Source organism: Protopterus annectens, chromosome 2.part2, assembly GCF_019279795.1.
Source record: "Protopterus annectens isolate FY-2018-M chromosome 2.part2, PAN1.0, whole genome shotgun sequence".
Classification (NCBI taxonomy): Eukaryota; Metazoa; Chordata; order Ceratodontiformes; family Protopteridae; genus Protopterus; species Protopterus annectens.
In genome coordinates this window covers 454,936,859-454,962,701 of record NC_056730.1, presented here as the reverse complement: position 1 = coordinate 454,962,701, position 25,843 = coordinate 454,936,859, and the positions used below count along the sequence as shown (strand labels likewise).

At 45.0% G+C, this 25,843-nt stretch overlaps 1 protein-coding gene across 1 annotated transcript in view; it reads left to right on the top strand.

Moving 5' to 3' along the window:
* Window positions 1-25,843, top strand: part of GFM2 (GTP dependent ribosome recycling factor mitochondrial 2) — a 1,110,238-nt gene that overhangs the window by 546,573 nt on the left and 537,822 nt on the right. The gene's annotated exons all lie outside the window — the stretch shown is intronic.

The following is a 25,843-nucleotide window of genomic DNA, read 5'->3' as shown; positions in this document are numbered from 1 at the left end:
TATTGTTAAGAAGCAACTGCCCATTGACAGATAACTTTGCCAGATGGCAGGCAGAATACATAATGTGATCACAAGTCTAACTAAAAGTAATCCAAAGCCACCATTCTCACCAGAGGTTCAGAATTCCTCCACTTGTAAAAAAAAAAACATCTAGTCTTTGCCCTTCTGAAGCAGAGAAAAACATGTATATTGTATTAACTATACATCTGCTGCATTCTGCCTCCACCATTCTAAAATGACCCACCTTTTCCAAATGCTTTTCATATTGTTAACAGTTATTGAGAATATTCATGTTTTGAAGTCTTAAAGTTTGTTCTTGTATCCCTTCTGTTTTATTTTGCAAACTAATAGATTTCTTATTTCACTCATCACTTTTGTCTTGCATAACATATGCACTTGCTTTGGTTAGTGCATTTTATTTGTTACTGACTTCTGTTTCTCTGTTTTTTATGAGAGTATTCATGACAGCTTTTTGTGTCTTTGGAGCTTATTCATGTAGCTGTCCATTATTTTCACTTTTCTTCCTGTTCCTGTACATATTCCACTCTGTTTCACTGTTTCTTTTCTGTTATCTCTGATGTCCAAGAGTGGCTGATAACAGTATAAGCTACAGTATTTTGTATATATGTATAGTTTATGGAAATAGTCATACCATGATAGCTATGTGTTATGTGTATGTCTTTGCTTTTTTATTTATTCATTTATTTATTTAACATTTGTTTACCAGGAAAGTCCAACTGGGACAGAGCCCATTTTCAGTGCAGATCTGGGGAGAAATGCTCCAGACACATGTTTGTGGAATGTGGGAGGAAACCGGAGCACCCAGAGGATACCCACATGAATGTGGGGAGGACGTGCAGACTCCACACAGAAGGCATTGCAGCTGAGAATTGAACCAGGGAACTTCTTGCTGTGAGGCAACAGCACTAACCGCTGCACCACTGCGCCGCCCAGTTTATGTATTTATTCTTTGCAGTCTAGTTGGAACAGCAAGATTTAGAATATCTGAACTGCTAAAATTAAAAATAGGAATGCATGAGGTAATAGGAATAATTCACTCATATCTGTTTTCATCTGAAAATGAGATTAGATTCTTGAGTTGTATGTGTGTGTGCATGTTTACAAGTGCAAATAACACTCATTGTCATTTTGGTAATACTGCTCACACTCCTGAAAAGCATTTCATTGCTGGCACCTAACTGATTTTGAGGTCATAGTTCTGGGTTCCATAGCTATTCGTTTGGTCTACATATCTTGTCATGATATGTCCTTTACACATTTTTATCCTTTGAGATGTTTTCTAAATTTATACTTACTTGAGAATGATAACTCTTTTTAATCAGAATACTACAAACAACGCAAGTTCTGAACTTTTTTCAAGAATCCTGAAAATGCCTCCATTAGGACACTTTCAAAAGGTACTATCATTTGTTGTTGCATTTCTGCGGAAGAGAGTATGTTTGTGTATCAGATGAGCTTGCATATCTGACTATAACATGATGTTCATCATGTTACACTGCTGCAGTCATTACACTTGGGTTATCCTGCCATCAGGCGGTCCCGCAGTCGGCCAGAGTTCCAAAGTCTTGGTCCGGTGTCTGTTGCTGTCATGTCTTCCCTGACGTCAGTGCCCCAGGGGTATACAAGATACATCCGACGCCATTTTCTTCAGTCTTTCTTGCCACGCGGTGCCCGAAGCAGAAGCAGTTCGCAAGTGCCGGTCAGCCGACTCCTGAGATTTTCAAAGTCGAATTTCAGATCCGAAGTATTCAATAAAGCCAAGTACCCCTTTGAGGAAACTTTTTTATTGCCTCAGACTGATGTCAGAAAAAGTTAATAATTGTATTTCTTGTGGGAAGCAAATACCTCATAAGGACTTCCACTCTTACTGTATTCCATGCCTAGGCCCTGATCACGACGTCACTAGTTGTTGGTTTTGTGCTAGATTTAACAAACGCACTATAAAAAGACGTTTTGAGTTTGCTCTACACTACTTTGGCCGAAGGTTCAATTACACTATGCCGTCGGATTAACCGACACCCTCATTACCGAAAAAAACGCAAAGACAAGGATAAAGACAGGCATCCGAGGTCCAAAATCGACGCCGAAACCTCTGCTACGCCAGTCGCCGGTTCTCAGTGAGGCACTTTCGCAGCCCCTGACACCCGCTACCTCAGAGCCACAGGCCGCTTCCGACTCCCATGTGGAGACAACTAGGCCTCTGGAAACTCAAGGTATTGGGCCTATGGAAACTAACCCCTCAGATGGGTCTGGAGCCACTGAGCAGGCATCGGCTTCTGAGGGTGTTTTCAGACCTTCACAACTTACTATTAAAACAGCTACCAAGACAAAAGTACCATTAAAGATAAAGAAATAAGTACAGCATTCTCCTGGACAGTCCTCCATGCCTAAGAAACAGATGCTTAAAATGGCCGAAGACCTCATTACTCTAATCAGGGGTTCCCATCCCCCTCCTGAGAAAAGGCCTAGGCAGGATACAGACTATGATTCCTCTGATCAGGTTTCCATTTCCTCTGATTCCTCTTCAGACCAGGGATATTCTTTAGCCCCCTATGAGGACTCTGATGCTGAAGAGTCTATCCCTTCAGCTTCTCCGCCTGAGGATTATTCTTTTGGGGAAACTTTGCATACCATGAGAGAGCATTTCCATTGGGAAAGTCAGGATTACTCTGATTCCAAGAAAAGGCTCAGGGATTTCCTTTTATTGCCTCAGCACAGGCCCCTGGCTATTCTGCCTGTACTAGATATTGTGAATGATGTGTTCTCTGAATCCAGCCTATCTCCTGATTCTTTGCCCCCTGCTCCAGCCAAGCCAGATAGGTATTGTAGAGTCCCTGACTCTCACAAGTTTCTTTACAAAAATCATTCTGCTGATCCAGAAACTATTTCCCAGGGTCTGAAAGGGGTTAAGGCTTCCATTGCAAAAAATCCAGTACCCTCTGACAGATTCCAGAGCTTTGGATAGATTGGGGAAGAAAGTATACACTTCTGCAACTTTAGCAGTAAGAGCTTTAAATTACCAGTTTCACATGCTGAAGTAACAACAATATTTAATGGCTCAGTTAAAACAGAAAATGCTTGCAAGTTCAGAATCTCCTGATTGCAAAGAAATGCAGGATTTATTGCATGCAGTTGAACAGGTGGGGAAACATACCCTGCAATGTGGTTTTGATTCTTTAGAGGCCTCTTGTAGGGCCGCAGTTACAGGTTCTGTGATTCAAAGACATGCTTGGTTAACAAAACAGAGTTTACCTGATCATGTTAAGGCAAAATTATTGGATGCTCCTTTACAGCATGATACCTTGTATGGTGTTAAGGCAGAAGAGGTGTTAAAGAAAATGGAGGATAAAGCTAAATCTATGCAAACAGTCAAGGATTTCTTACAGGTACAGCCACTTCGTTTTAGCAGAAATTGGCCAACTAAGAATTGGTCCTTTCCAGTGTCAGACAGGCCACAGAGAGGCAGATACAGACGCCCAAGAGGCAGATCTCAACCCCAAGGCTCAAACAGACAACTACAGTGGGGCGCCTCAACCCCAAAAGGAGGTGAGGACAAGTCTCAACCTTACAGGAAACAGTCACAATGACTTTCCCTTTCGTACGCCTAGCACTTCCCTGTTGGAAGCCCCCTTAGGGGGAAAACTAGCACTTTTTTCTCAAAACTGGCAAACAATCACCCAAGACAAATGGGTTCTGAATATTGTGACTCAAGGCTATAGGTTCCACTTTCATACTATACCAAGGCTAAAAGGAATGCCAGACCTGCCACAAAATCAATGGGCAGAGGCACAAAAACAAATTTCATCCCTCATGGACATGAGAGCTATTCAAAAAATACCACAACAGGAACAAGGACAAGGATTTTACTCAAGGCTCTTCCTGGTCCCCAGAAAGGACAAAGCCTGTTGGCCCATACTAGACCTTTCAATTCTGAATACTTACCTGGATATTCCGAAATTCAAAATGTTGACATTACAGCAGCTTCTACCCATGCTGGGCAAGAAGGCTTGGCTTGTTACTCTGGACCTCAAAGAGGCATACCTGCATGTCCCTATCAGACAAAATTGCAGAAGATACCTCAGATTCAAAGCTGGTACAATGCACTACCAATTCTCTGCACTGCCCTTTGGCTTATCTACTGCGCCCAGGGTCTTCACAAAGTGCCTGGCACCAGTAATTGCATTTTGCAGACAAAAAGGAATTCAAATAAATCCATACCTGGACGATTGTCTCATTCAAGCAGAGACAAAGGACATTCTTCTACAGCATCTGGCATTTGTAAAAAGGTTGCTAATTTCTCTAGGGTACACAGTAAATGAAAAGAAGTCAAAACTAGTGCCCTCACAACAGATTACATTCCCGGGTGCCAGCTTAAGTACAACGGCCCAGATGGCTTACCTCACACCAGACAAACAAGTTCAACTGACTCAATATTTTCAGTCACTGGCAAAAAAGTCCCATCTCCCTGCAAGAAAAATTCTGCAGGCTCTGGGATACACGGCATCATGCATAATACCATATGCCAGACTGCATATGAGGAAATTACAGTGGTATCTAAAAAGTGTTTGGAACCAACACTCTCACAGTTTAGAAGCAGTAATACCAATGATTCCCTGCCTGCATCAGGAGTTTCAATTGTGGGCACAGGCATGTCACCTAAACAAGGGTCAGCCTTTCACCCTACCCACAGCCAGGCAAACTCTAACAACAGATGCATTGGATTACACCCGGGGAGCACACATGGCAGGAAAATGCATTCAGGGCAAGTGGACCACAGACCAGATGCATCTTCACATAAATCAAAAAGAGATGTTGGCTGTTCAAAATGCCCTAACCGCTTTCAAGGACCTTCTGCATCCAGGATAATTACTACTAAAGACAGACAACACCACAGTAATGTGGTACATAAACAAGCAAGGGGGCACTCATTCTTATTCCCTGTGCAAGCAAGCCATGACCTTGTGGAACACAGCTCTTAACGTATCAAGTTCACCTACAAGCACAATTCCTGCCAGGAAAGAAAAATACTCTGGCAGACGATCTAAGCAGAAATATCATGGACCCTCACTAATGGAAATTGAATCCACAAATCTTCAACATGGTAACGCAAAAATGGGGATGCCCAGACATAGATCTTTTCGCCTCCCCACTGAATTGCCAACTACAAAAATTCTGCACAGGGACTTATCACAAACAAGCATGGAAAGTGGATGCTCTTTTGTTCAGCTGGAAAAACCTAAAAGTTTATGCCTTCCCGCCACTGCCTCTCCTTTCAAAGGTACTCCTAAAAGCCAGACAAGAAAAACCACAGATGATCCAGATTGCCACAGACTGGCCACGCCAGCACTGGTACCCTATCTTAAGGAACTTAGCTCAAGGCCCACCATGGATTTTGCCTCAAATTCCACACCTTCTGACTCAACAAAACAATCAGATCCTGCACGGTCAGCTCAAAACCCTGAACCTGGCTGCATGGCAGATTCATTAGTCAAACAGGCAACACCTCTCTCTAAAGCTGTTATGGATGTCATTTTGGAGGCCAGGTGGCCTAGCACCAGCAAAGCTTACTCAGACAAATGGAAGAGATTCTGCGCCTTGACCCTCTTATTCCAAACATTCCTCAGATTTTACAATACTTAACTGAGATGCTGGACAGAGGCCTATCCTTCTCATCAATTAAGATCCACACCTCTGCCATTTCAGCACATTACAACACGGATCCTCCTTTATTCTCTCACTCCTTGCTAAAGCAGTACCTCAGAGGGACTAAAAACATAAGACCGCCCCGGAGAGCACCAATACCAACTTGGGACCTCAATTTTGTTTTGGAAAAGCTGACCCTACCACCTTTTGAGCCAGCCAATACAGCCGAGCTAAAATTTTTATCATGGAAAACAGCTCTGCTCCTGGCAGTAACTTCAACATGAAGAGTCTCAGAGCTACAGGCATTAATGGCAGTGGAACCTTTTATAATTTTTCATCAGGACAGGGTTTCTTTAAGGACAAACCCTACCTTTATGCCAAAGGTAGTATCTAGTGTGGCTCTTAACCAAACCATCCATTTGCCAACTTTTTATCCAAACCCCCAGAATAAAGGGGAGAAACTTCTGCATTCTTTGGATATACACAGACAGCTATGCTTCTACTTGGAGAAAACCAAAGCTATCAGGAAAACTGAGCAGCTGTTTGTAGCATATGCTGCAGGATCACAGGGCAAGGCCATCTCAAAGCAGACAATATCCAAATGGATAGGACACTGTATTCGTTACTGCTACCCTCAGCATGGAAAATCAGTACCAAATAACATTAGGCCACATTCCACCAGGGCAATAGCCACTTCAACAGCCTTTCTCAGAGGAGTACCTACCAAGGAAATTTTGGAGGCTGCAACTTGGAGTTCAGTGCACACCTTCACCAAGCATTACCACTTGCCTCTTTACTCTAAATCCAGAGCAGGTTTTGCCACTGCAGTAATGCAGGGCCTCATAGCCAATCCTAATTCTTTATAGACCAGCCACCCAACCTTAGCTTTGGGATTCTACCCAAGTGTAATGACTGCAGCAGTGTAACATGATGAACATAGTACAGTTTTGTACCTACCATAAATGTAGATGTTCGAGTGCTCACACTGCTGCAGTCCAGGTTACCCTCCCTCCATCCCATCTGAACTAGCTGGGCTTACCTATGCCTTTCTATCCTTTACAACCTTTGTGGTGTATTTGCTTGTAACTGAAGGTATTGGTTTTATTTTGTATGTATATTTTTTATTACCAATATGTATTGCCTACCTACTGGGGGGCACCTGACATCTGGGGCAAGAAAAACTGAAGAAAATGGCTTCGGATGCATCTTAAATACCCCTGGCGCACTGACGTCAGGGAAGAAGCAACAGCAACCGACGCCGGACCAAGACTTTGGAACTCTGGCCGACTGCGGGGACTGCCTGACGGCAGGATAACCCAAGTGTAATGACTGCAGCAGTGTGAACACTCGAACATCTACATTTATAGTAGGTACAAAACTGTACTTTATGTTATGTAGTCCTATCTTGCCTCCATTATTACGTGTGGGTTTGGAGCCGATCCTCGGCTCCGACTCGGCCGCTTAGAAAGCCTGAAAATTTCTGATTGGCTCGTGGCTAATAGGTATCCCATGGTGCATGCGCACATTCCCCAGATCTTGTTTGCCGCGTCTTCAGTCGGAAGCTTCTTTTGGTTGGCCGTGGCTAAGTGATTTAATTCTTTATTATTACTGCTTAGGAGTTTTTTGCTTCGTGTGAAGTGTTATTCTGATTGCTGACAGTTTTAAAAAAATTCTTGGGCCTGTTGGCCTTTTGTGTGTGGTTCCCGTATGTGCGTGCTTTTACACTTGACCGTTTAACTTAGAGGTGCTAGTTTTCTCCTTTTTTCCTTCTTGCGCTAGGTTCATTTAAGTTAAAGAACCTAGTAAAACCACTTTATTTTTTGTTGTGAGTGTTGGGGCTAGATCTGCTTAAGTTAGAGGACCTAGTTCCTCTCTTGTTGTGTATGTGTGTTGGTCTTTCTCTACTGCCATTATGTCCAAAGAACATAAAGAGCATAAACAGTCAGGGTTTAAAAAGTGTACTAAATGTTCGCAAAAATGTCCATTACTGATGGACATAACGTCTGTGTGTACTGTTTAGGGGCCATACATCTTCAAGAAACTTGTGTCTTTTGTCATTCCTTTAGCCCTAGAGTGCTCCAGGAATTGAGGAATAAGCAGATACTAAAAGGCATGTTAAAACCTTCCTTCGAGGAAGACCTAGCCAGTTCTTCCTCCTCTGCTAGGTCGCAGTCTTCTAGAAAGGATAAGGGCAAAACCTTTAAAAGGCCTTCTCCAGCCTCACCTTCTGTCTCTGAACCTCCACAGAAGTTACCAAAATCGCAGTTGGCCACTGTCTCTTTGGATCCACTGTCTTTGGAGCCAATTGAGATTCTGGACACGGACCTTGCAGTATCGGCACCAAGTGCTTCGGTGCCGATCACTAGCAGTCCTCTTCGGAGCCGGTCTACAGACATTCCACCGGTCTCCTCAACTCTAAAATCACCTATATTGCAGAGAGCGAGGTCTCCCACACTGTCCTCCAGATCCTTCAGGAACTTATCTAAAGAAGACATTGAGAGAGTGGTGCTCATACTCCTTGCCTTGCCAAAATTTTTATCGGCTCCGACCATTTCGGTCTTGGAGCCGACTCCTGCTACCGATCCTGCTCTTTTTCCTCCTTCAACCCAGATTGGGTCTTTGGAGCCAATGTTGGCGGTACCGACTATAGTGGTGTCCTCGGCTCCAGCACCCCATGTGGTTGTCTCAGAGCCGAGCTCTGCTCTGACACTATTGGCGCCGTCCGAATTGTCTTAAGGTCCAAAGCTCTTTGGTCGGCCCCGAGGGGGACACTTGGAACCGAACCTCATTGGTGCCGAGTCTTCCTCTTGGTGCGTCAGCCCAAGTGAGCTCGGACCCTACATCATTCTCGAAGCCGATTCCTTTGGAGCCATTGGCATCTATGCTCCTTTTGGAGCCGGGGCTTCATTCAGAGCTGGAGGAATCAGTCTTCATGAGGATGAGGAACATGTTGGATAGTTCATCCATACCATATAGGAGTACCGATGCTATACTCCCTCAAGTGCCGACTACGGTCTCAGCATCCTCTCTCCCCCGGGATGGTAGAGACCCACAGCCTCAGGACCCCCATTTGGGTGGCCCCCGATCTTCCGAGACCTCCCCAGAAGACCCTACTGAGGAGCCCCCTTGGAAGAGATCATGTAAGAGGAAGTATGTAGACTCCACTGATGAGTCTGTCACATCTGACACTGACCTCAATGAGTCGGAGGGGTCCCCTAAGTCATCCTCTGAAGTTGTCTCCTTTGCATTTTGGAGATCCTCAGACAGAGAGGCGGCTGGCCCACCGTTACCCCATCTGATAAGGAGTCAGTGTACCTGAAGGCTTTCAGGTTTCAACCCTCAGCTTCATGGATGTCTTCTCCATTTGATGAATTACTGGATCTTGTGAGTCAGAAAGAATGGCAGACTTCTGATGCCGTGGAACCAGTCCCCAGGAGGCTGAATAAATTTCTTTCCGCCCCTAAAGACAAAGAATTTTTATCCAAGGGTTTACCTGTTGATGCCATGGTGGTGTGGCGGCGGCCACTAAGAAGGAGCTAGCAGAGACTACTACTTCTATCCATCCACCTAATAAGGAATCCTGAATGATGGATAGGTACGGGAAGCGTATCTTCTCTTCAGTGGCTTTTACACTCCAATCGCTGAACTATCTATCACATTTTACGAGACTTCAGAGAGATCTCCTAAAGGAGTTAAGAGATACACTTCAGGGTACCTCTACTGAAACAGTCCCATCTACAGTGTCGGCTCAGTTGGCTACTCTCACATCTATTGTTAACTCCTCCATGCAGCTGATTTCGTACGCAGCTGATGGTGCGAGTAGGGCAGCGGGTTCAGGAGTCTCCTTAAGGAGACATTCATGGATGCATCTATGCAACTTTGCTGACCTTTTCAAGTCTACATTCACCAATGCTCCTGTGGACGGATCCTCTCTTTTTGGACCCAAAGTGAAAGATACCCTCACCAGGTGTGAACAGGAAGGAAAGACTCTCTCTGCTGTGGGAGTCCGTTTTACCATTCCTTCTAGACCTTACTCTGAAGGTCAGAACAGCGGTAAAATGTGGTTCAAGAAATCACAGAGACCTTTCCAGGACACACAGGGTGATTCCTCCTTCAGAGGCAGGGGAGGAGGAAATAATAGTAGACGTTGCCCTAGAGGCAGGGGAGACCCACATAATCAGGGAGGTCGTGATTCCTTTTGTGACTGCCCCTATCAGCGTTCCTGATTCAGAACCCGACTGTGCGTCTCTGGAGTCGGTCTGGGGTTGCCTGTCCTTGTACCCAGAAGCCTGGCTAAATCTCACTTGAGACAAGTGGGTGCAAGACATTATCACCAGAGGTTACTCTATACCCTTTTCCCTTCCACCATGCCCTTCCAAAAGGATCCCAGATGTACCACCCAAATCACAGGGATCAATCGGCTATAGAGATAAAAAAGCTGCTATTAAAAAGAGTCATCCAAAAGGTCCCAGCAGACTAGACAGGATTCGGAACATACTCCAGGTACTTTTTAGTTCCAAAAAGAACAGGAGACTGAAGACCTATCCTAGACCTCAGCAGGTTAAACGAGTATGTAAAGAAGTCCAAGTTCCGAATGGTCACTCTACAATTCATACTCCCTCTGTTAGGGAGAGACAGCTGGATGTGCTCAATAGATCTCCAGGATGCCTACTACCACATAATGATGGACAAAGCATCAAAGAGCTACCTACGCTTCCGGCTGGAAGCCAATCATTACCAGTTTCTGGCGCTGCCCTTTGGTCTCACTACAGCCCCCCTGGGTGTTCACCAAGTGCATGGCAGTAGTCACAGCTCATTTGAGGTGTCAGGGAGTCCAAGTCTTTCCATACCTGGATGGTTGGCTCCTGACCGCCACCACCAGGCATCACCTAGTTCAATTTAGAGATTCCACAATCAAGCTCTGTTCCCAGTTGGGAATCACGATAAATTGGGAAAAATCCTCTACTTTACCCACTCAGTCTATAACTTTTATAGGAGCAAACATAGACACAGTCGCTTTGACAGCCAGACTACCTACAGACAGAATACAGAATCTTGCTTAACAAATTTACAGGATACTTCCCCTTCGAAGAGTCAAAGCGAAGGTGGTGTTGCAGCTTCTCGGAATTATGGCGTTGACCATAACCTTGGTACCTTTAGCAAGACTACATATGAGAATACTCCAATTGCTCCTGTCATCCCAGTGGTCCTTTCAGCAGTTGCCTTTACATCATCAGATTCTGATTACAGATTCTTGCAAAAAGGACCTACGCTGGTGGATTCAACCAAGTCATCTTACCACAGGAACTCACTTTGTACTACACCAACCCATTGCTACTGTGACTACAGATGCCTCTCAGATAAGTTTGGGGGCATTACCTTGGCAGGACTGTCCAAGGCACATGACAAGATCAGGAGGCCCATCTGCATATCAGTGTCCTAGAGATGAGAGTGGTGCTTCTAGCATTGCAAGCACTTCATGATTTCGTCCCTCTAGGGACGATAGCTATCCAGACCGACAACATGTCAGTGGTCTGGTATCTAAACAAACAAGGGGGGACCAGATCATACCTCTTATGTCAAGAGGCCCTGCGAGTTTGGAATTGGGTGATTTCTTCCCAACACTTTCTGATTGCAACGCACATCCCAGGGACTTCCAATGTGATAGCGGACAAGTTAAGCAGGGCAATATTGTTACCTCAGGAATGATCCTTGAACCAGAAAATAGCCCGTATGATCTTCCACAAGTGGGGACAACCCTGCTGCGACCTCTTTGCCAGCCCCATCAATACCAAATGCAGCACCTTTTTTCTCTCTCATCGCCCCTCTGGGAGAGTCTTTAAGAGATGCACTTGTCCACGATTGGCCCCCAGGACTCCTTTATGCTTTTCCTCCTTTTCCACTCATCCCCAAGGTCATACAGAAAGCAACGTTGTTGGGAAGTAAGATGATCCTCATCACTCCTTACTGGCTTCATCAGATTTGGTTCCCTTTTCTTTGGGCCTCACCTTTTAGACTATCCATGGACTCTGGACCCAGTGCCAGACCTCCTGACACACGTCAGGTTCTCTTCACCCCAGTCTCCACACTCTCAAGTTGACAGCATGGCTGCTCCAGTTCCGTCATTAGTCAGGCTTCATGGTCTGTCTCCAGCTGTAACTCGTATTATTACCTCTTCTCACAAGCCTTCGACTAGAAAATTGTATCACAGTAAATAGAAGAGATTTTCTAAATGGGCACACAACAGAGAAGATCCATTTACAGCTCCCATTGCTATTGTTCTAGAGTTCCTTTCAGAACTCTTTCACCGGGGTTCAGCGGCTGCTACACTCCGAGTTCAGCTAGCAGCAATATCTAATTTTCATGCTGGGATTAATGATGCCAGTCTTGTGTCTCACAAACTGTGCAAATCTTTTCTTAGGGGTTCCATGATGTTAAGACCTCCTGTGCAAGACCCCATTCCTCCTTGGGATCTGAATCTAGTCCTGTCTAGACTTACTCTGCCATCTTTTGAACCAGCCCATAGTTGTCAATTGAAATTCTGTATTGGAATCTTTCTGGTAGCAATAACTTCAGCCAGACGAGTTTTTGAATTACAGGCCCTGTCAGTTAAACCACCATATTTAATTTTTCACAAAGACAGGGTTTCTCTCCGGACCAATCCTTCCTTTATTCCTAAAGTCTGTTCTCAATTTCACTTAAACCAAACAATTGACTTGCCAGTGTTCTTCCCTAATCATTCCAATAAAGCAGAGTATACATTCCACCAATTGGATGTGCATAGGCAACTGCGTTTCTATATCCACAGGACCAAAGGATTTAGAAAATCAGAACAGCTGGTCGTTTCTTTTGCTGAGGCGAGAATGAGCTTGCCAATTTCCAAGGTTACACTATCGAACTGGATCTGTAGTTGTATCTCCTTTATTTACACTTCTCAGGGAAAGGAGTTACCCTTTAAAGTTAAAGCGCATTCTACCAGGTCCTTTTCTACTTCTGCTGCTTTCCAAGCCAGGGTACCTATTGATAATATATCTGCAGCAGCAACATGGACTACCCCTCATACCTTCATTTCCCATTATAAATTGGATTTAACTTCCAGGGGTAGAGCCTCGTTTGGTTCCATGGTACTCAGGAGTATTTTCCAGTGAGCCACCCATTCAAGATGCTAGGGACGCTGTCCCACACGTTATAATGGAGGTAAGATAGGACTACATAACATAAAGAAGTTATGTACTCAATATAACGTTCCATGTATGTAGTCCATCTCGCCAAACATTAATACGAACCCACCCACCAGCCCCCTTCCTGGAGGATCTGGAAACAGTTTTTCCTTTTCTACAGTGTTTTATACCATAAGGGTGCCTTTATTACGGTTTATTCTTCCGGACCTTTGTTCTTTTTCCTGTCTTACCCTGATAGACTAGTAGCAGACAAGATCTGGGGAATGTGCACATGCACCATGGGATACCTATTAGCCATGAGCCAATCAGAAGTTTTCAGGCTTTCTAAGCAGCCTAGTCGGAGCTGGGGATCGGCTCCAAACCCACACGTATTAATGTTCGGCGAGATGGACTACATACATGGAACGTTATGGTGAGTACATAACTTCTTTTTTACTGATCCATTGTTTATTTTTGCCAATTCAACCCATGGGTTGTTGGATCTGACCTTAGCACTGACTCTGAAGCTTCTTCGGTTCCAAGGCTCTGACTCTTCCTCAGCCATAATTCCATGTACTCCACCCTATAATTCAGATCTCATTTGCCTCTGAAGATTTCAGAGTTCTCTCAAGAACTCATCTCATGGTGTGTATTCTTTTCGGATTTCAACCTTTTCCTTCTTCCCTACTGGGAGATATATACTCTCTAATACAAATGCAACAGTTGCTTTGACCTGATCCCTCCACAGGGTCAATCACCAAGGGATGCTCTGGACCACATTTGGCCTCTGGGTGTTCTGTACGCCCCCCCTTATCTCTAATGAAGACATTCATCTAGAAAGCAAGACAGTGCAAAGTCAGGATGATCCTTCCTGCCTCCTTCTGGCCCTGACAGTCATGGCTCCCCTTCCTGTGGCCTCTATTAGTATACACCCCCATGGATGTAGGATCGTTATCCAAGTCTTCTAACTCGCATGGTTGGATTGCCTCAGCTGGATCAGTAGTCTGTGAAAGTAACTGCATGGTTTCTCTAGTTTTGACCATAGCTAGAGATGCCAGGCTGCCCCCTACAGTTTCCAAGATTATATCAGACGCCAACCACAAAAAAGGTATACCATAGCAAATGGAAGATGTTCTCTATTTGGACCATTTCTAAAGGACTGGACCTTTCTCAGCAACTTTTCCATTCATCTTAGAATTTTTATCAGAACTCTTTGACTAAGGCTGTAGTTATTTCAGCATCAAAGTGCAAATGCAGCTATCACTAACTTCCACATTGGCCATAATGGCTGTTCCATAGATTCCTAAAGATCTCCATTGCCTTTTTGAGAGGAGCTTTTCATTTACATCCTCCCATCAGAGCCCATTTCCTCTATGGGACATTACCATTATGCTTCAGGTTCTAACAACACCCCATCTGAACCTGCGGCCACAATAGATCAATGGAAAATATTTTTTGGAATAAGAGGCACTTTCATGCAAACCACGCTATCTGGTGTGAGTTTCTCTGAGAACTAATGAGTCATTTTTCCCTAGGATGACATACAAAGCAAACCTAGATGAGTCCGTAAACTTGCCAGTATTTTTTTCCCAGATACTCAAACAAAGGTGATTACATTTTACATATGTTAGATATTTGTCATCAACTCAGAAACCTTCACAGAAGAAAACAATTCAAGACATCTGATCAGTAGTTCATTGCCTTCTCAAAGCCAGAATTAGGTAAAGCTATTGGTAGTTACCCTTTCAAGATGGTTGCCAGACTGCATTTCCTTTTAAGTTTAAAGCTCATCTCACTAGAGCAATATCTGCTTCAAAAGCCCTTTCTAGAGGGCTTCCCATCGATGACATTTGTGCTGCAGAGACTTTTCTACAGTCCATAATTTTGTGTCTCATTATAAACTAGATGTGCAATTAGATCATGTTCTTCTTTTGGTTCCGCCATCCTCAGGAATGTCCTTCCCTGATACCACCCTTGGAACCAAACAAGCTTCAGAGTTGTTTCCAAAGTTAAATCCGACAACCCATGTGTTGAATTGCACAAAAGCGGACAACAATGGATCAATAAAACATGTTATAGTCAGATGTGCAAGCTCTTCTGATACATAAACATACTCTCTTTCACAAAAATGCTTGGGAATCTGTCCTGTGTGTTGGATCAGACAAAAGTAGACAACACTTTGTATGAAAGTTAGGTACTTACCATAACATTAGATGCATATTGTCTGATTTTCATCTGGTTTAACCTCCCTCCCTCCTTCCTCCTCCTTAAATTGACACGTATGACTTCTGGGTGACCAGGTGGGTACTACTCAACTCCCTGTCTATGTACAGACCTGTTCTGATTGTTGCTTTCTCTCTCCTTCTGTGTTTCATTTGCAACTATTATCATATTTGCTGTGTTGTACATTATTTTTGTTAGATGCAGGCAAACTCAATCTGATGTATTAGGGTGGATTACAGGGAATTATGGTTAAGGGAGGAATCAGAGCCCTGGAACCAAAGAAGATTCCGAGTCAGTGCCAAAGTTGGATCCAGTTGGATCTGACAACCCATGTGTTGAACTGGATGAAAATTGGACAGTAAGGATCTATCATTATGGTAAGTACATAACTTTTGATGTCCTTCAAGAATGCAACTGCAGTCATAACATGTGGGTTGTCCTGCCTCAGGCAGCCCTCGGTCGTCCGGATTCCATAGTCTGGGTCCGACGTCGGCTGATGTCGCATTCCTCTCCGACGTCAGAGCGGCTGGAGTATATAAGCATCAGCCGACGCCATTTTCTACAGTCTTTCTTGCCGCGCGGTGCCCGAAGCAGAAGCGGTTTGCAAGTGCCGGTCGGTCTGCTCCTGTATTCTACGTTACCGAAGTCATCAAAAAAAGCTAAGTACCCCGTTGGGGACCTTTTCTTGCCTCAGCCGATGTCAGAAATTACTGAAAAAGTTAACGATTGTCTTTTTTGTGGTAAACAAATACCTCATAAGGATTTCCACTCTTACTGCCTCCCTTGCCTGGGCCCAGACCACGACGTCTCGACCTGTGAAGCCTGTGCTCGCTTCAACAAGCGCACTCACAGGCGCCGGGTGGAGTTCGCTGAAGATTTTTTCAGCGATAAATTTGCTTACACCATGCCGTCGGATCTTCTGACATCGCAAACTCCTAAAAAGCGAAAAGACTGGGACCGACATTCTCGGCCCACGTCTACCACCGACTCCACGCCAAAACCTAGCGCGAGTGCTCCAGTTCCCTCTGAGACGGTCTCTCCACCGCTCCAAACCGAAGACACCGCATTACCGACGGCTCCGATTCCAGACATTACTCCGCCAGTTATAGATTTTCCTCCGGATACCGAAACCGAGGAAATGCCCGAGACCATTGCTGTGGACAAGGTCACTCTGGCAAGTGGAGCTGCCAGGCCTCCTATGGCCATGTCTATTAAGGCCTACACTAGGGCTAAGGCAGCCAGCAAAACAAAGCATATTACTGCTAAGTCCTTACCTCAGCTGACTCCGGAGACACAAATTATGTCCATGGCTGCTGATTTAATTTCCATGATTAGAGGTTCACAGGCCCATCCTGAGAGAGCATCCCAGCCTCCTCCTGATAAAAGGCCCCGGGTTGAACCCTCTGACCCTACTCCTTCAGATGAAGACTCTGAGGGCTCTGTCCACTCTGATAGCCAGGAACAGCTCTTCCAGACCTATGAGGACTCGGATGCAGAAGATTCCATCCCTTTGGCCTCCCCTCCTGAGGATATTTCCTTTGGGGAAGTTCTGCACACCATGAGGGAACATTTCAAGTGGCAAGGACAGGAATATTCTGATTCTAGGAAACGCCTTAGGACTTTCCTTAAGAAGCCTCAGCACAGGCCCTTAGCTATTCCTCCTGTACTTGATGTTCTGGATGATTTGTATTCTGACTCTAGTGCTACCCCTGATTCTCTTCCTCCTGCTCCAGCCAAGCCAGACAGGTATTACAGGGTCCCTGAAACTCATTCCCATTTATTCAGGGCCCATACTGCTGATTTGGAAACTATCTCACAGGGGCCTAAGGGAGTTTCAGCCTCCACCTCAAAAAAATCCTTTGCCCTCCAACAGGGAAGCGAGGTCATTAGAGAGATGGGGTAAAAAGGTTTACACATCCACTACCTTATCTATGAGAGCTTTAAATTGCCTTTTCATATGTTACAATATCAGGATTATCTCTTAGAAGATTTACAAAAACATTAGCTTCTCCTGTTCCTTTAGACAGGAAGACTTTGCAGGAAGTTGTACATAACACTCAGCAAGTAAGCAATCACTTCCTGCAGTGTGGATATGATGCACTGGAAGCTTCATGTAGGGCAGCTATGACAGGGGCAGTGATTCGTAGACATGCTTGGTTAAAAGATCAACCTCTACCAGTTCATGTAAAGCAAAGCTTCTGGATGCTCCTTTGGAAAAGAACAAGCTTTTTGGTGCAAATGCTAAGGATGTCTTAAAGACCATCGAAGAAAAAGCAAAATCAGTTCAGACTGTGAAAGATTTCCTCCAGGTCCAACCCCCCAGGTTCAGTAGGAATTGGCCTTCAAAAAACTGGTCCTTTCCTAATCCAGAAAAGTTTCAAAGGGGTAAGAACAGACGTGGCCGTGGAAGAGGCCAATACAGAGGCCCTTACAGGGGACGACAATGGCAGCCAGGAAACCAAAGAAGTGATGCAGGGGTTTCACCTGCCCAACAACTACAAACTCAATGACTTTCCTCTACTACCGCCTACCAGGGAACAACTAGAAGCTCCCTTGGGCGGGAAATTATCTCTGTTTGCAGAAAACTGGCACAGACTGACAAAGGACAAATGGATTTTGGACATTATAGACCGAGGGTACAGGTTTCATTTTCATACCTTACCAAGAAAACAAGACATGCCAAACCTACCACAAAATCAGAGGGCAGAGGCTATCAAGCAAATCACTCTGCTGACTCGAATGAAAGCAATAGAAAGAGTTCCACAACAAGAGAAAGACCAAGGGTTTTACTCAAGACTGTTCCTTGTTCCAAGAAAAGAATCTCAATGGAGACCAATACTGGACTTGTCCGCATTAAACACCTTTCTCATAGTACCAAAGTTCAAAATGCTGACTCTACAGCAACTCCTTCCCATGCTGGGCAAGGAGTTGTGGCTGATTACTCTGGACCTCAAGGAGGCATACCTGCATGTCCCTATCAGACACAGCTGCAGAAGATACCTCAGATTTCTTGCAGGGCCAGAGCATTATCAATTCTCAGCATTGCCATTTGGCTTATCTACTGCGCCCAGAGTATTTACAAAATGCCTGGCTTCAGTGATTGCTCATTGCAGGCTCCAGGGAATACAAATTTACCCGTACCTGGACGACTGCCTCATACAAGCAGACGACAAATTGATGTTGACAAAAAACCTGGATTATGTCATACGATTACTTCAAGCTCTGGGATACACAGTCAACTTCCAAAAGTCAAGACTGCAGCCATCCCAGCAAATAATCTTCTTAGGAGCCAAACTAGACACAGCTTCTCAGATGGCTTACCTGACAGAAGACAAGCAAGAGAAATTAGCTCATTACTTCAAAGGTTTAGCAAAACTCACCCAGATGACTGCAAGGAGATTCCTACAGGCCCTGGGTTACATGGCATCCTGCATTCTACTGGTTCCATTAGCAAAACTACACATGAGAAAGCTTCAATGGTACCTAAAAAGCATTTGGTCTCAACACAGCAACAACTTGGAGACAATCATACCACTCATTCCATGCCTACAAAAGGAATTCCTATGGTGGGCCTCAGTGAGCCAGGAAAACACAGGTATGTCATTCAAAAAACCACAGATAACACAGACCATGACTACAGATGCCTCAGACCTTGGATGGGGGGCGCACATGGAAGGCAGGTGTATACAAGGACAATGGTCTCCAAAGGAAACACATCTGCATATAAACCAAAAGGAAATGCTGGCAGTGATGCATGCCATCTAGGCTTTTCAACACCAACTCCAGCAAGGCCATTTAATGATACGGACAGACAACACCACTGTAATGTGGTACATAAACAAGCAGGGGGGCACCCACTCTTATCCCCTTTGCAGACTGACAATGCAGCTTTGGGAGAAATCACTGAGCCTAAACATCCAGTTACAATCCCAGTTTGTTCCAGGAAAAGACAATGTGTTGGCGGACAGCCTAAGCAGGAATTTCACAGATCCTCACGAGTGGAGGTTACATCCGAAGGCCTTCAGACAACTCACTTCGACATGGGGCAAGTCAGAAGTGGACCTATTTGCCTCTCACCTCAACCATCTTCTACCAAAATTTTGCACAAGGACATATCATCCAAAAGCTTGGAAAATAGATGCCCTCTCATTCAACTGAAACTGCCTAGCAATCTATGCATTCCCACCTCTACCACTGATGACCTCAGTATTACTAAAGATCAAAGCAGAGAAGCCCAAGGGAATCATAATAGCTCCGGATTGGCCAAGACAACACTGGTACCCACTACTACGGAGCATATGTCACACCAGGAGGCGGGCCCTTCCTCAGTGGCCTCTACTTTTGACTCAACACAATTTCGAAACACTGCATCCAAATCTTCAGACACTGCAACTAACAACCTGGGAGATCCCATAAATAACTCCAGCTTATCTCTCTCCAAGGAAGTTCAGCGGATACTAACAGAGGCTCGAAGACCATCCACCAGAAAGGTTTACTTAGCAAAGTGGAAAAGATTCAGCAATTGGAATACCAGCAAGGGACATGATGCATCATTGTTGAGCATCCCACTCATCTTGGAATATTTGGCAGATATGTTAAAGAACGGCCTCTCATATTCTTCCATAAAGATACATGCATCTGCTATTTCAGCTAGATACAACACTGTTCCTCCTGTTTTCTCACCCCTTACTAAGACAATTCCTCAGGGGAATCAAGAACATTAAGCCACCAAGAAAGGCCCCAGTGCCAGCCTGGGACCTCAATTTTGTCTTAGAAAAACTGACTCTGCCTCCTTTTGAGCCAGCAGCTTCAGTTGACTTGCAATTTCTCTCATGGAAGACAGCTTTCCTGTTGGCAATTACCTCAGCAAGAAGGGTTTCGCTGCTACAGGCCCTAATGGCAATACCACCTTTTATTATTTTCCACAGAGACAGGGTTTCATTAAGGACCAACCCTACCTTTATGCCAAAGGTGGTATCTAGGGTTTCTCTAAATCAAGCCATTCATCTGCCTGCTTTCTTCCCCAATCCTGAGAATAAGGGGGAAAGACTTTTGCATACCTTGGACATTCACAGACAACTTCGATACTACCTGGACAGAACCAAGGCCAGTAGGAAGTCTGAACAACTTTTTGTAGCTTACGCCCCTGCAGTCCAAGGAAAAGCAATTTCAAAACAGACTATTTCTAAATGGATTGGACATTGCATCAGATTCTGTTATTCCTTTCATGGAAAGACTGTTCCAGCCAATGTCAGACCACATTCCACCAGAGCTACAGCCATTCTTAAGAGGGGTGCCTACCAAGGACATTCTAGAAGCTGCTAAATGGAGCTCCGTGCATACATTCTCCAAACACTACAATCTCCCTCTATATTCCAGATCCAGAGCAGGCTTTGCTTCGGCAGTCCTGCAGGGTTTGATTGCTACACCATCCCTTTCCTAGAGCATACCTCCTCCCCCAGCTAAGCTATGGTATTCTACCCACATGTTATGACTGCAGTTGCATTCTTGAAGGACATAGTACAGTTTTGTACCTACCATAAATGTAGATGTCCAATAGACATGCAACTGCAGTCGGATTTTCCCTCCCTCCATACCCCTCTATGCCTAGGGTCCACTCCTATCCCTGCTATTCTTAGCTGGGGATATCTGTTATGGTGTATTTGTTTTATTGCTCATTTATTTGTCTGGAATCCTGTTTTTGTCTTCCAATTTGATTACAGCCTTCCTGGGAGGGCACCTGGCATCTGGGGCAAGAAACACTGAAGAAAATGGCGTCGGCTGATGCTTATATACTCCAGCCGCTCTGACTTCGGAGAGGAATGCGACATCAGCCGACGTCGGACCCAGACTTTGGAATCCGGCCGACCGAGGGCTGCCTGAGGCAGGACAACCCACATGATGTCCTTCAAGGATGCATCTGCAGTCTTTACAAATGGGTTGTCCTGTCGTCAGGCAGCCCTTCGGTCGGCCGGATTCCAAAGTCTGGGTCTGGCTTCGGCTGGTGTCGTACTTCACCCGACGTCATTGCGGCAGTCATTCGGGTATAAAGGCATCAGCCGACGCCATTTTCCTCAGTCTTTCTTGCCGCGTGGCGCCCGAAGCAGAAGCTGTTCGCAAGTGCCGGTCGGTCAGATCCAGAGATTACTACTACCGAATACTACTTCGAAGACTTCTATAAAGCTAAGTACCCCGTTGGGGACTCTTTCTTGCCTCAGCCGATGTCAGAGAAAGTTAATAACTGTTTATCTTGTGGGAAACAAATACCTCATAAAGATTTCCACTCCTATTGCATACATTGTCTAGGCCCAAACCACGACATAGCAGCTTGTCTAGCCTGTGCTTCTTTTAACCGACGAACGCTTAGACGTCGCTCGGACTTTGCTGAACAGATTTTCGGCTCCGATTTTGCCTACATTATGCCGTCGGATCCTCCGACTACGCAAATAACCAAAAAACACAAAGAAAAGGACCGACACTCGCGGTCCGCGGTTTCGGCCAAAACCACGGTTAAGCAAACCACGAGTGTCTCGGTTTCGGCCGAAACCGAGCAAGCGGTTCTTTCTTCAGCCGATAACTTGCTTTCTACCGAGACCTCTTCTAACCTGGTAGAAACGGCTTCTGAAATCCAACCTTCTGTTGCGATTTCACAGGATTTATCAGACACCATTCCCCTAGATATTTCTACCCCTACACGTGGAGCTGCTAGGCCTCCTCCAGCTATGTCTATTAAGGCCATTGCCAGGGCTAAAGCAGCCAAAGCATCAAAACCTGTGCCTGCCAAGCCCCCCTCTCACAGGCCCAGCACCAGCTCCCATATGCTTTCTTTGGCAGAGGATCTCATCTCTTTAATTTGTGGAGCCCAGCCTCATCCAGACAGGGCCTCTCTCCCTCCTCCAGAAAAGAGGCCTAGAGCAGAGCCCCTGAGCCAGTAACCACAGATGATTCCTCTGATGACTCAGAACATACAGACCCTCCTGAGGCTTCTTATTCTCCTTACGAAGACTCTGATGCTGAGGAGTCCATCCCTTCAGCCTCTCCTCCTGAGGAATTTTCCTTTGGGGAAACTTTGCATGCTATGAGGGAACAATTTCAGTGGCAGGGCCAAGATTTCTCAGACTCTAGTAAAAGGCTTAGGACCTTTCTACATTTGCCACAGCATAGGCCTTTAGCTATACCTCCAGTTCTATCTGTTGTTGATGATGCATTTAATGATGCTTGCACTGCTCCTGATACTTTACCTCCGGCTCCTGCTAAGCCCAATAGGTACTACAGGGTCCCGGACACTCATCACCACTTATATAAGGCTCCTTTTGCAGATCCAGAGACTATCTCCCAGGGCCCTAAAGCTGTAGCAGCTACTTCTTCTAAAACCCCTCCCTCTGAAAGGGAATCCAGGTCCTTAGAGATGGGGTAAAAAGTTTACACCTCTGCTACTTTGTCAGCTAGAGCTTTGAACTGCCAATTTCATATGATTCAATATCAAGAGTTTATGCTTGACCAGTTGACTAAAAAGCTGTCCTCTGAAGAATCTTTAGATAAAAAGTATGTTCAAGAAATGTTACATAACATACAGCAGGTTAGTAACCATTCTTTAAAATGTGGCTATGATGCACTGGAGGCTTCCTTTAGATCAGCCATGACTGGCACAGTTTATCAGGAGACATGCATGGTTGAAAGAACAGGCATTACCAGACCATGTCAAATCTAAGCTTTTGGATGCACCTATGGACAAGGTCAATTTATTTGGTGCCCCCGCACAGCAGGTACTAAAAAAGATGGAAGAGAAAGCAAAATCTGTGCAAACAGTGAAAGATTTCTTACAAGTTCAACCTCCAAGGTTTAGCAGGAACTGGCCTCCAAGAATTGGTCCTTTCCGGACTCCTCTAAGGCACAAAGAGGCAGGAATAGGCTCTAGAGGCAGGAACCAATCCAGGGGTGCCTACAGGGGTTGCCAGTGGCAGGGTAACAACCAACGAGGCACGGATACAGCCACCACCACTACAACAACTCAATCACAGTGACTTGGCGGTGGCACCGCCTACCAGGGAACAACTAGAAGCACCCTTAGGCGGAAAGCTAACATTATTTTCAAGAAACTGGCACTGCATTACAAGAGAAAAGTGGATTTTGCAGACTATAGACAAAGGTTACAGGTTCCATTTTCATACACTACCAGGAAAGAGAGGAATGCCAAACCTACCACCTTCTCAAAGGGCAGAAGCTCTAAAACAAATATCTCAATTATTAAGAATGAGAGCTGTGGAAAAGGTACCATTTACAGAGCAAGGGAAGGGATTTTACTCCAGGCTCTTCCTGGTACCAAGAAAGGAAAACAAATGGAGGCCTATTCTAGACCTGTCCGCTTTAAACACATTCCTCATTGTTCCAAAATTCAAAATGCTGACCCTACAGCAGCTTCTTCCCATGCTGGGCAAGGAGTCTTGGCTGGTAACTCTAGATCTCAAGGAGGCATACCTGCACGTCCCCATAAGACCAATTTGCAGAAGATACCTCAGATTTCTTGCAGGATCAGAGCATTATCAATTCTCAGCACTGCCCTTTGGCTTATCTACTGCGCCCGGAGTGTTCACGAAATGCCTGGCATCAGTAATCGCTCATTGCAGACTTCAGGGAATTCAAATCTATCCCTACCTGGACGACTGCCTGATACAAGTGGACAACAAAAACAAACTAACAGAAGACTTACAAAGAGTCATCTACCTGCTGCAAGCCCTGGGATATACAGTCAATACAAAAAAGTCAAGGCTGATTCCATCCCAAAGAATAACCTTTCTGGGTGCAGAATTGGACACATCAAAACAAATGGCATTTCTAACTGCAGAAAAGAAAGAGCAACTTCCTCTCTACTTCTTGGCATTAACAAAGCAGAGCCATCTAACTGCAAGAAAAGTGCTACAAGCTCTAGGCTTCATGGCATCCTGCATAATACTGGTCCCTCATGCCAGGCTGCATATGAGAAAGCTACAGTGGTACCTAAAGAATTTGTGGTCTCAGCACAAGCACAGCCTAGAAACCAAAATTCCAATGATCCCATGCCTGAAGCAAGAGTTCTTATGGTGGGCTCAGGCCTGTCAATCAAACACAGGACTGCCCTTCTGCAAAAGTCAACCAAGACAAACCATCACGACAGATGCCTCAGACCTCGGTTGGAGGGCACACATGATGGGCAAGTGCATTCAAGGCCTATGGACTCAAGACCAGCTGCATCTGCACATAAATCTAAAAGAAATGATGGCAGTAAAATTGGCAATCCAGGCATTCAGACCTTTTCTCCAAGAAGGCCAGTTGATGATAAGGACAGACAACACCACAGTTATGTGGTACATCAACAAACAGGGAGGCACACACTCATACCCTCTATGCCGGCTGGCACTGGACCTATGGGATGTGGCTCTGAGCTACAACATTCAGTTACAGGCAATTTATGTACCAGGGAAGGAAAACATTCTAGCAGAATTCTAGCAGACATATTAAGCAGAACTACAACAGATGCCCACGAATGGATGCTGCATCCGGACATCTTCAAAACCATCACAAGAGAATGGGGATTACCACAAATAGACTTGTTTGCATCCCCATTCAATCACCAGTTGAAGAAATTCTGCACAAGGACTTACCACCCACTTGCTTGGAAGGTGGACTCCCTATCCTTCAGTTGGAAAAGCCTGACAGCATACGCATTCCCACCACTTCCTTTGATGCACAAGGTGCTTCTCAAGATCAAAGAGGAACGTCCGAGGATCATTCTGATAGCCCCAGACTGGCCAAGACAACATTGGTATCCACTGCTGAGGAGCATGTCCCAGGAACAAATATGGACACTGTCCCTGATCCCATTACTGCTGACACAGAACAACTACAACATCCTGCATCCAAACCTAAAAACTCTGCAGCTAACTGCCTGGAACATTACATAACAGCAATTAACCCAAATTTATCCCAAAGGGTTAAAGACATAATCCTGGAGGCTCGTAGACCTTCAACAAGAAAGAATTATGCAGCAAAATGGAAAAGATATCTCATCTGGAGTACTGCAAAGGGCCAAGATGTGACACTGGTGAACATAGCCAACATCCTGGAGTACTTGGCGGAGCTCTTTCATACAGGCCTGTCCTATTCCTCCATCAAGATACATGCATCAGCTATTTCAGCAGAATACAGCTTGGATCCTCCTGTCTTCTCGCATCCTCTGCTCAGACAGTTTCTGAGAGGAATTAAAAATGTAAAACCTCCCAGGAAACCTCCATTGCCGGCATGGGACTTGAACTTTGTGCTAGAAAAACTGACTGTACCTCCTTTCGAACCAGCAGCTACAGCAGAATTGCAATACTTATCCTGGAAGACTGCTTTCCTGCTGGCAATAACTTCAGCAAGAAGGGTCTCTGAACTACAGGCATTAATGGCAGTACTACCCTTCCTGATCTTCCATCAAGATAGAGTGTCCTTGAGAACAAACCCTACATTTATGCCTAAGGTGGTATCCAGAGTCTCTTTAAATCAGGCTATCCACCTTCCTACATTCTTCCCCAATCCACAGAACAGGGGAGAAAAGCTCTTGCATACATTGGATGTACACAGACAATTACGCTACTACCTGGACAGGACAAAAAACAATAGAAAAACTGACCAGCTTCTGGTAGCATATGCAACAGGAAAGGAAGGAAAACCAATTTCTAAACAGACAATCTCCAAGTGGATAGGAAATTGCATTAGATTTTGTTACTCCTACCATGGAAAGAAAACTCCAGAGAACATCAGGCCTCACTACACAA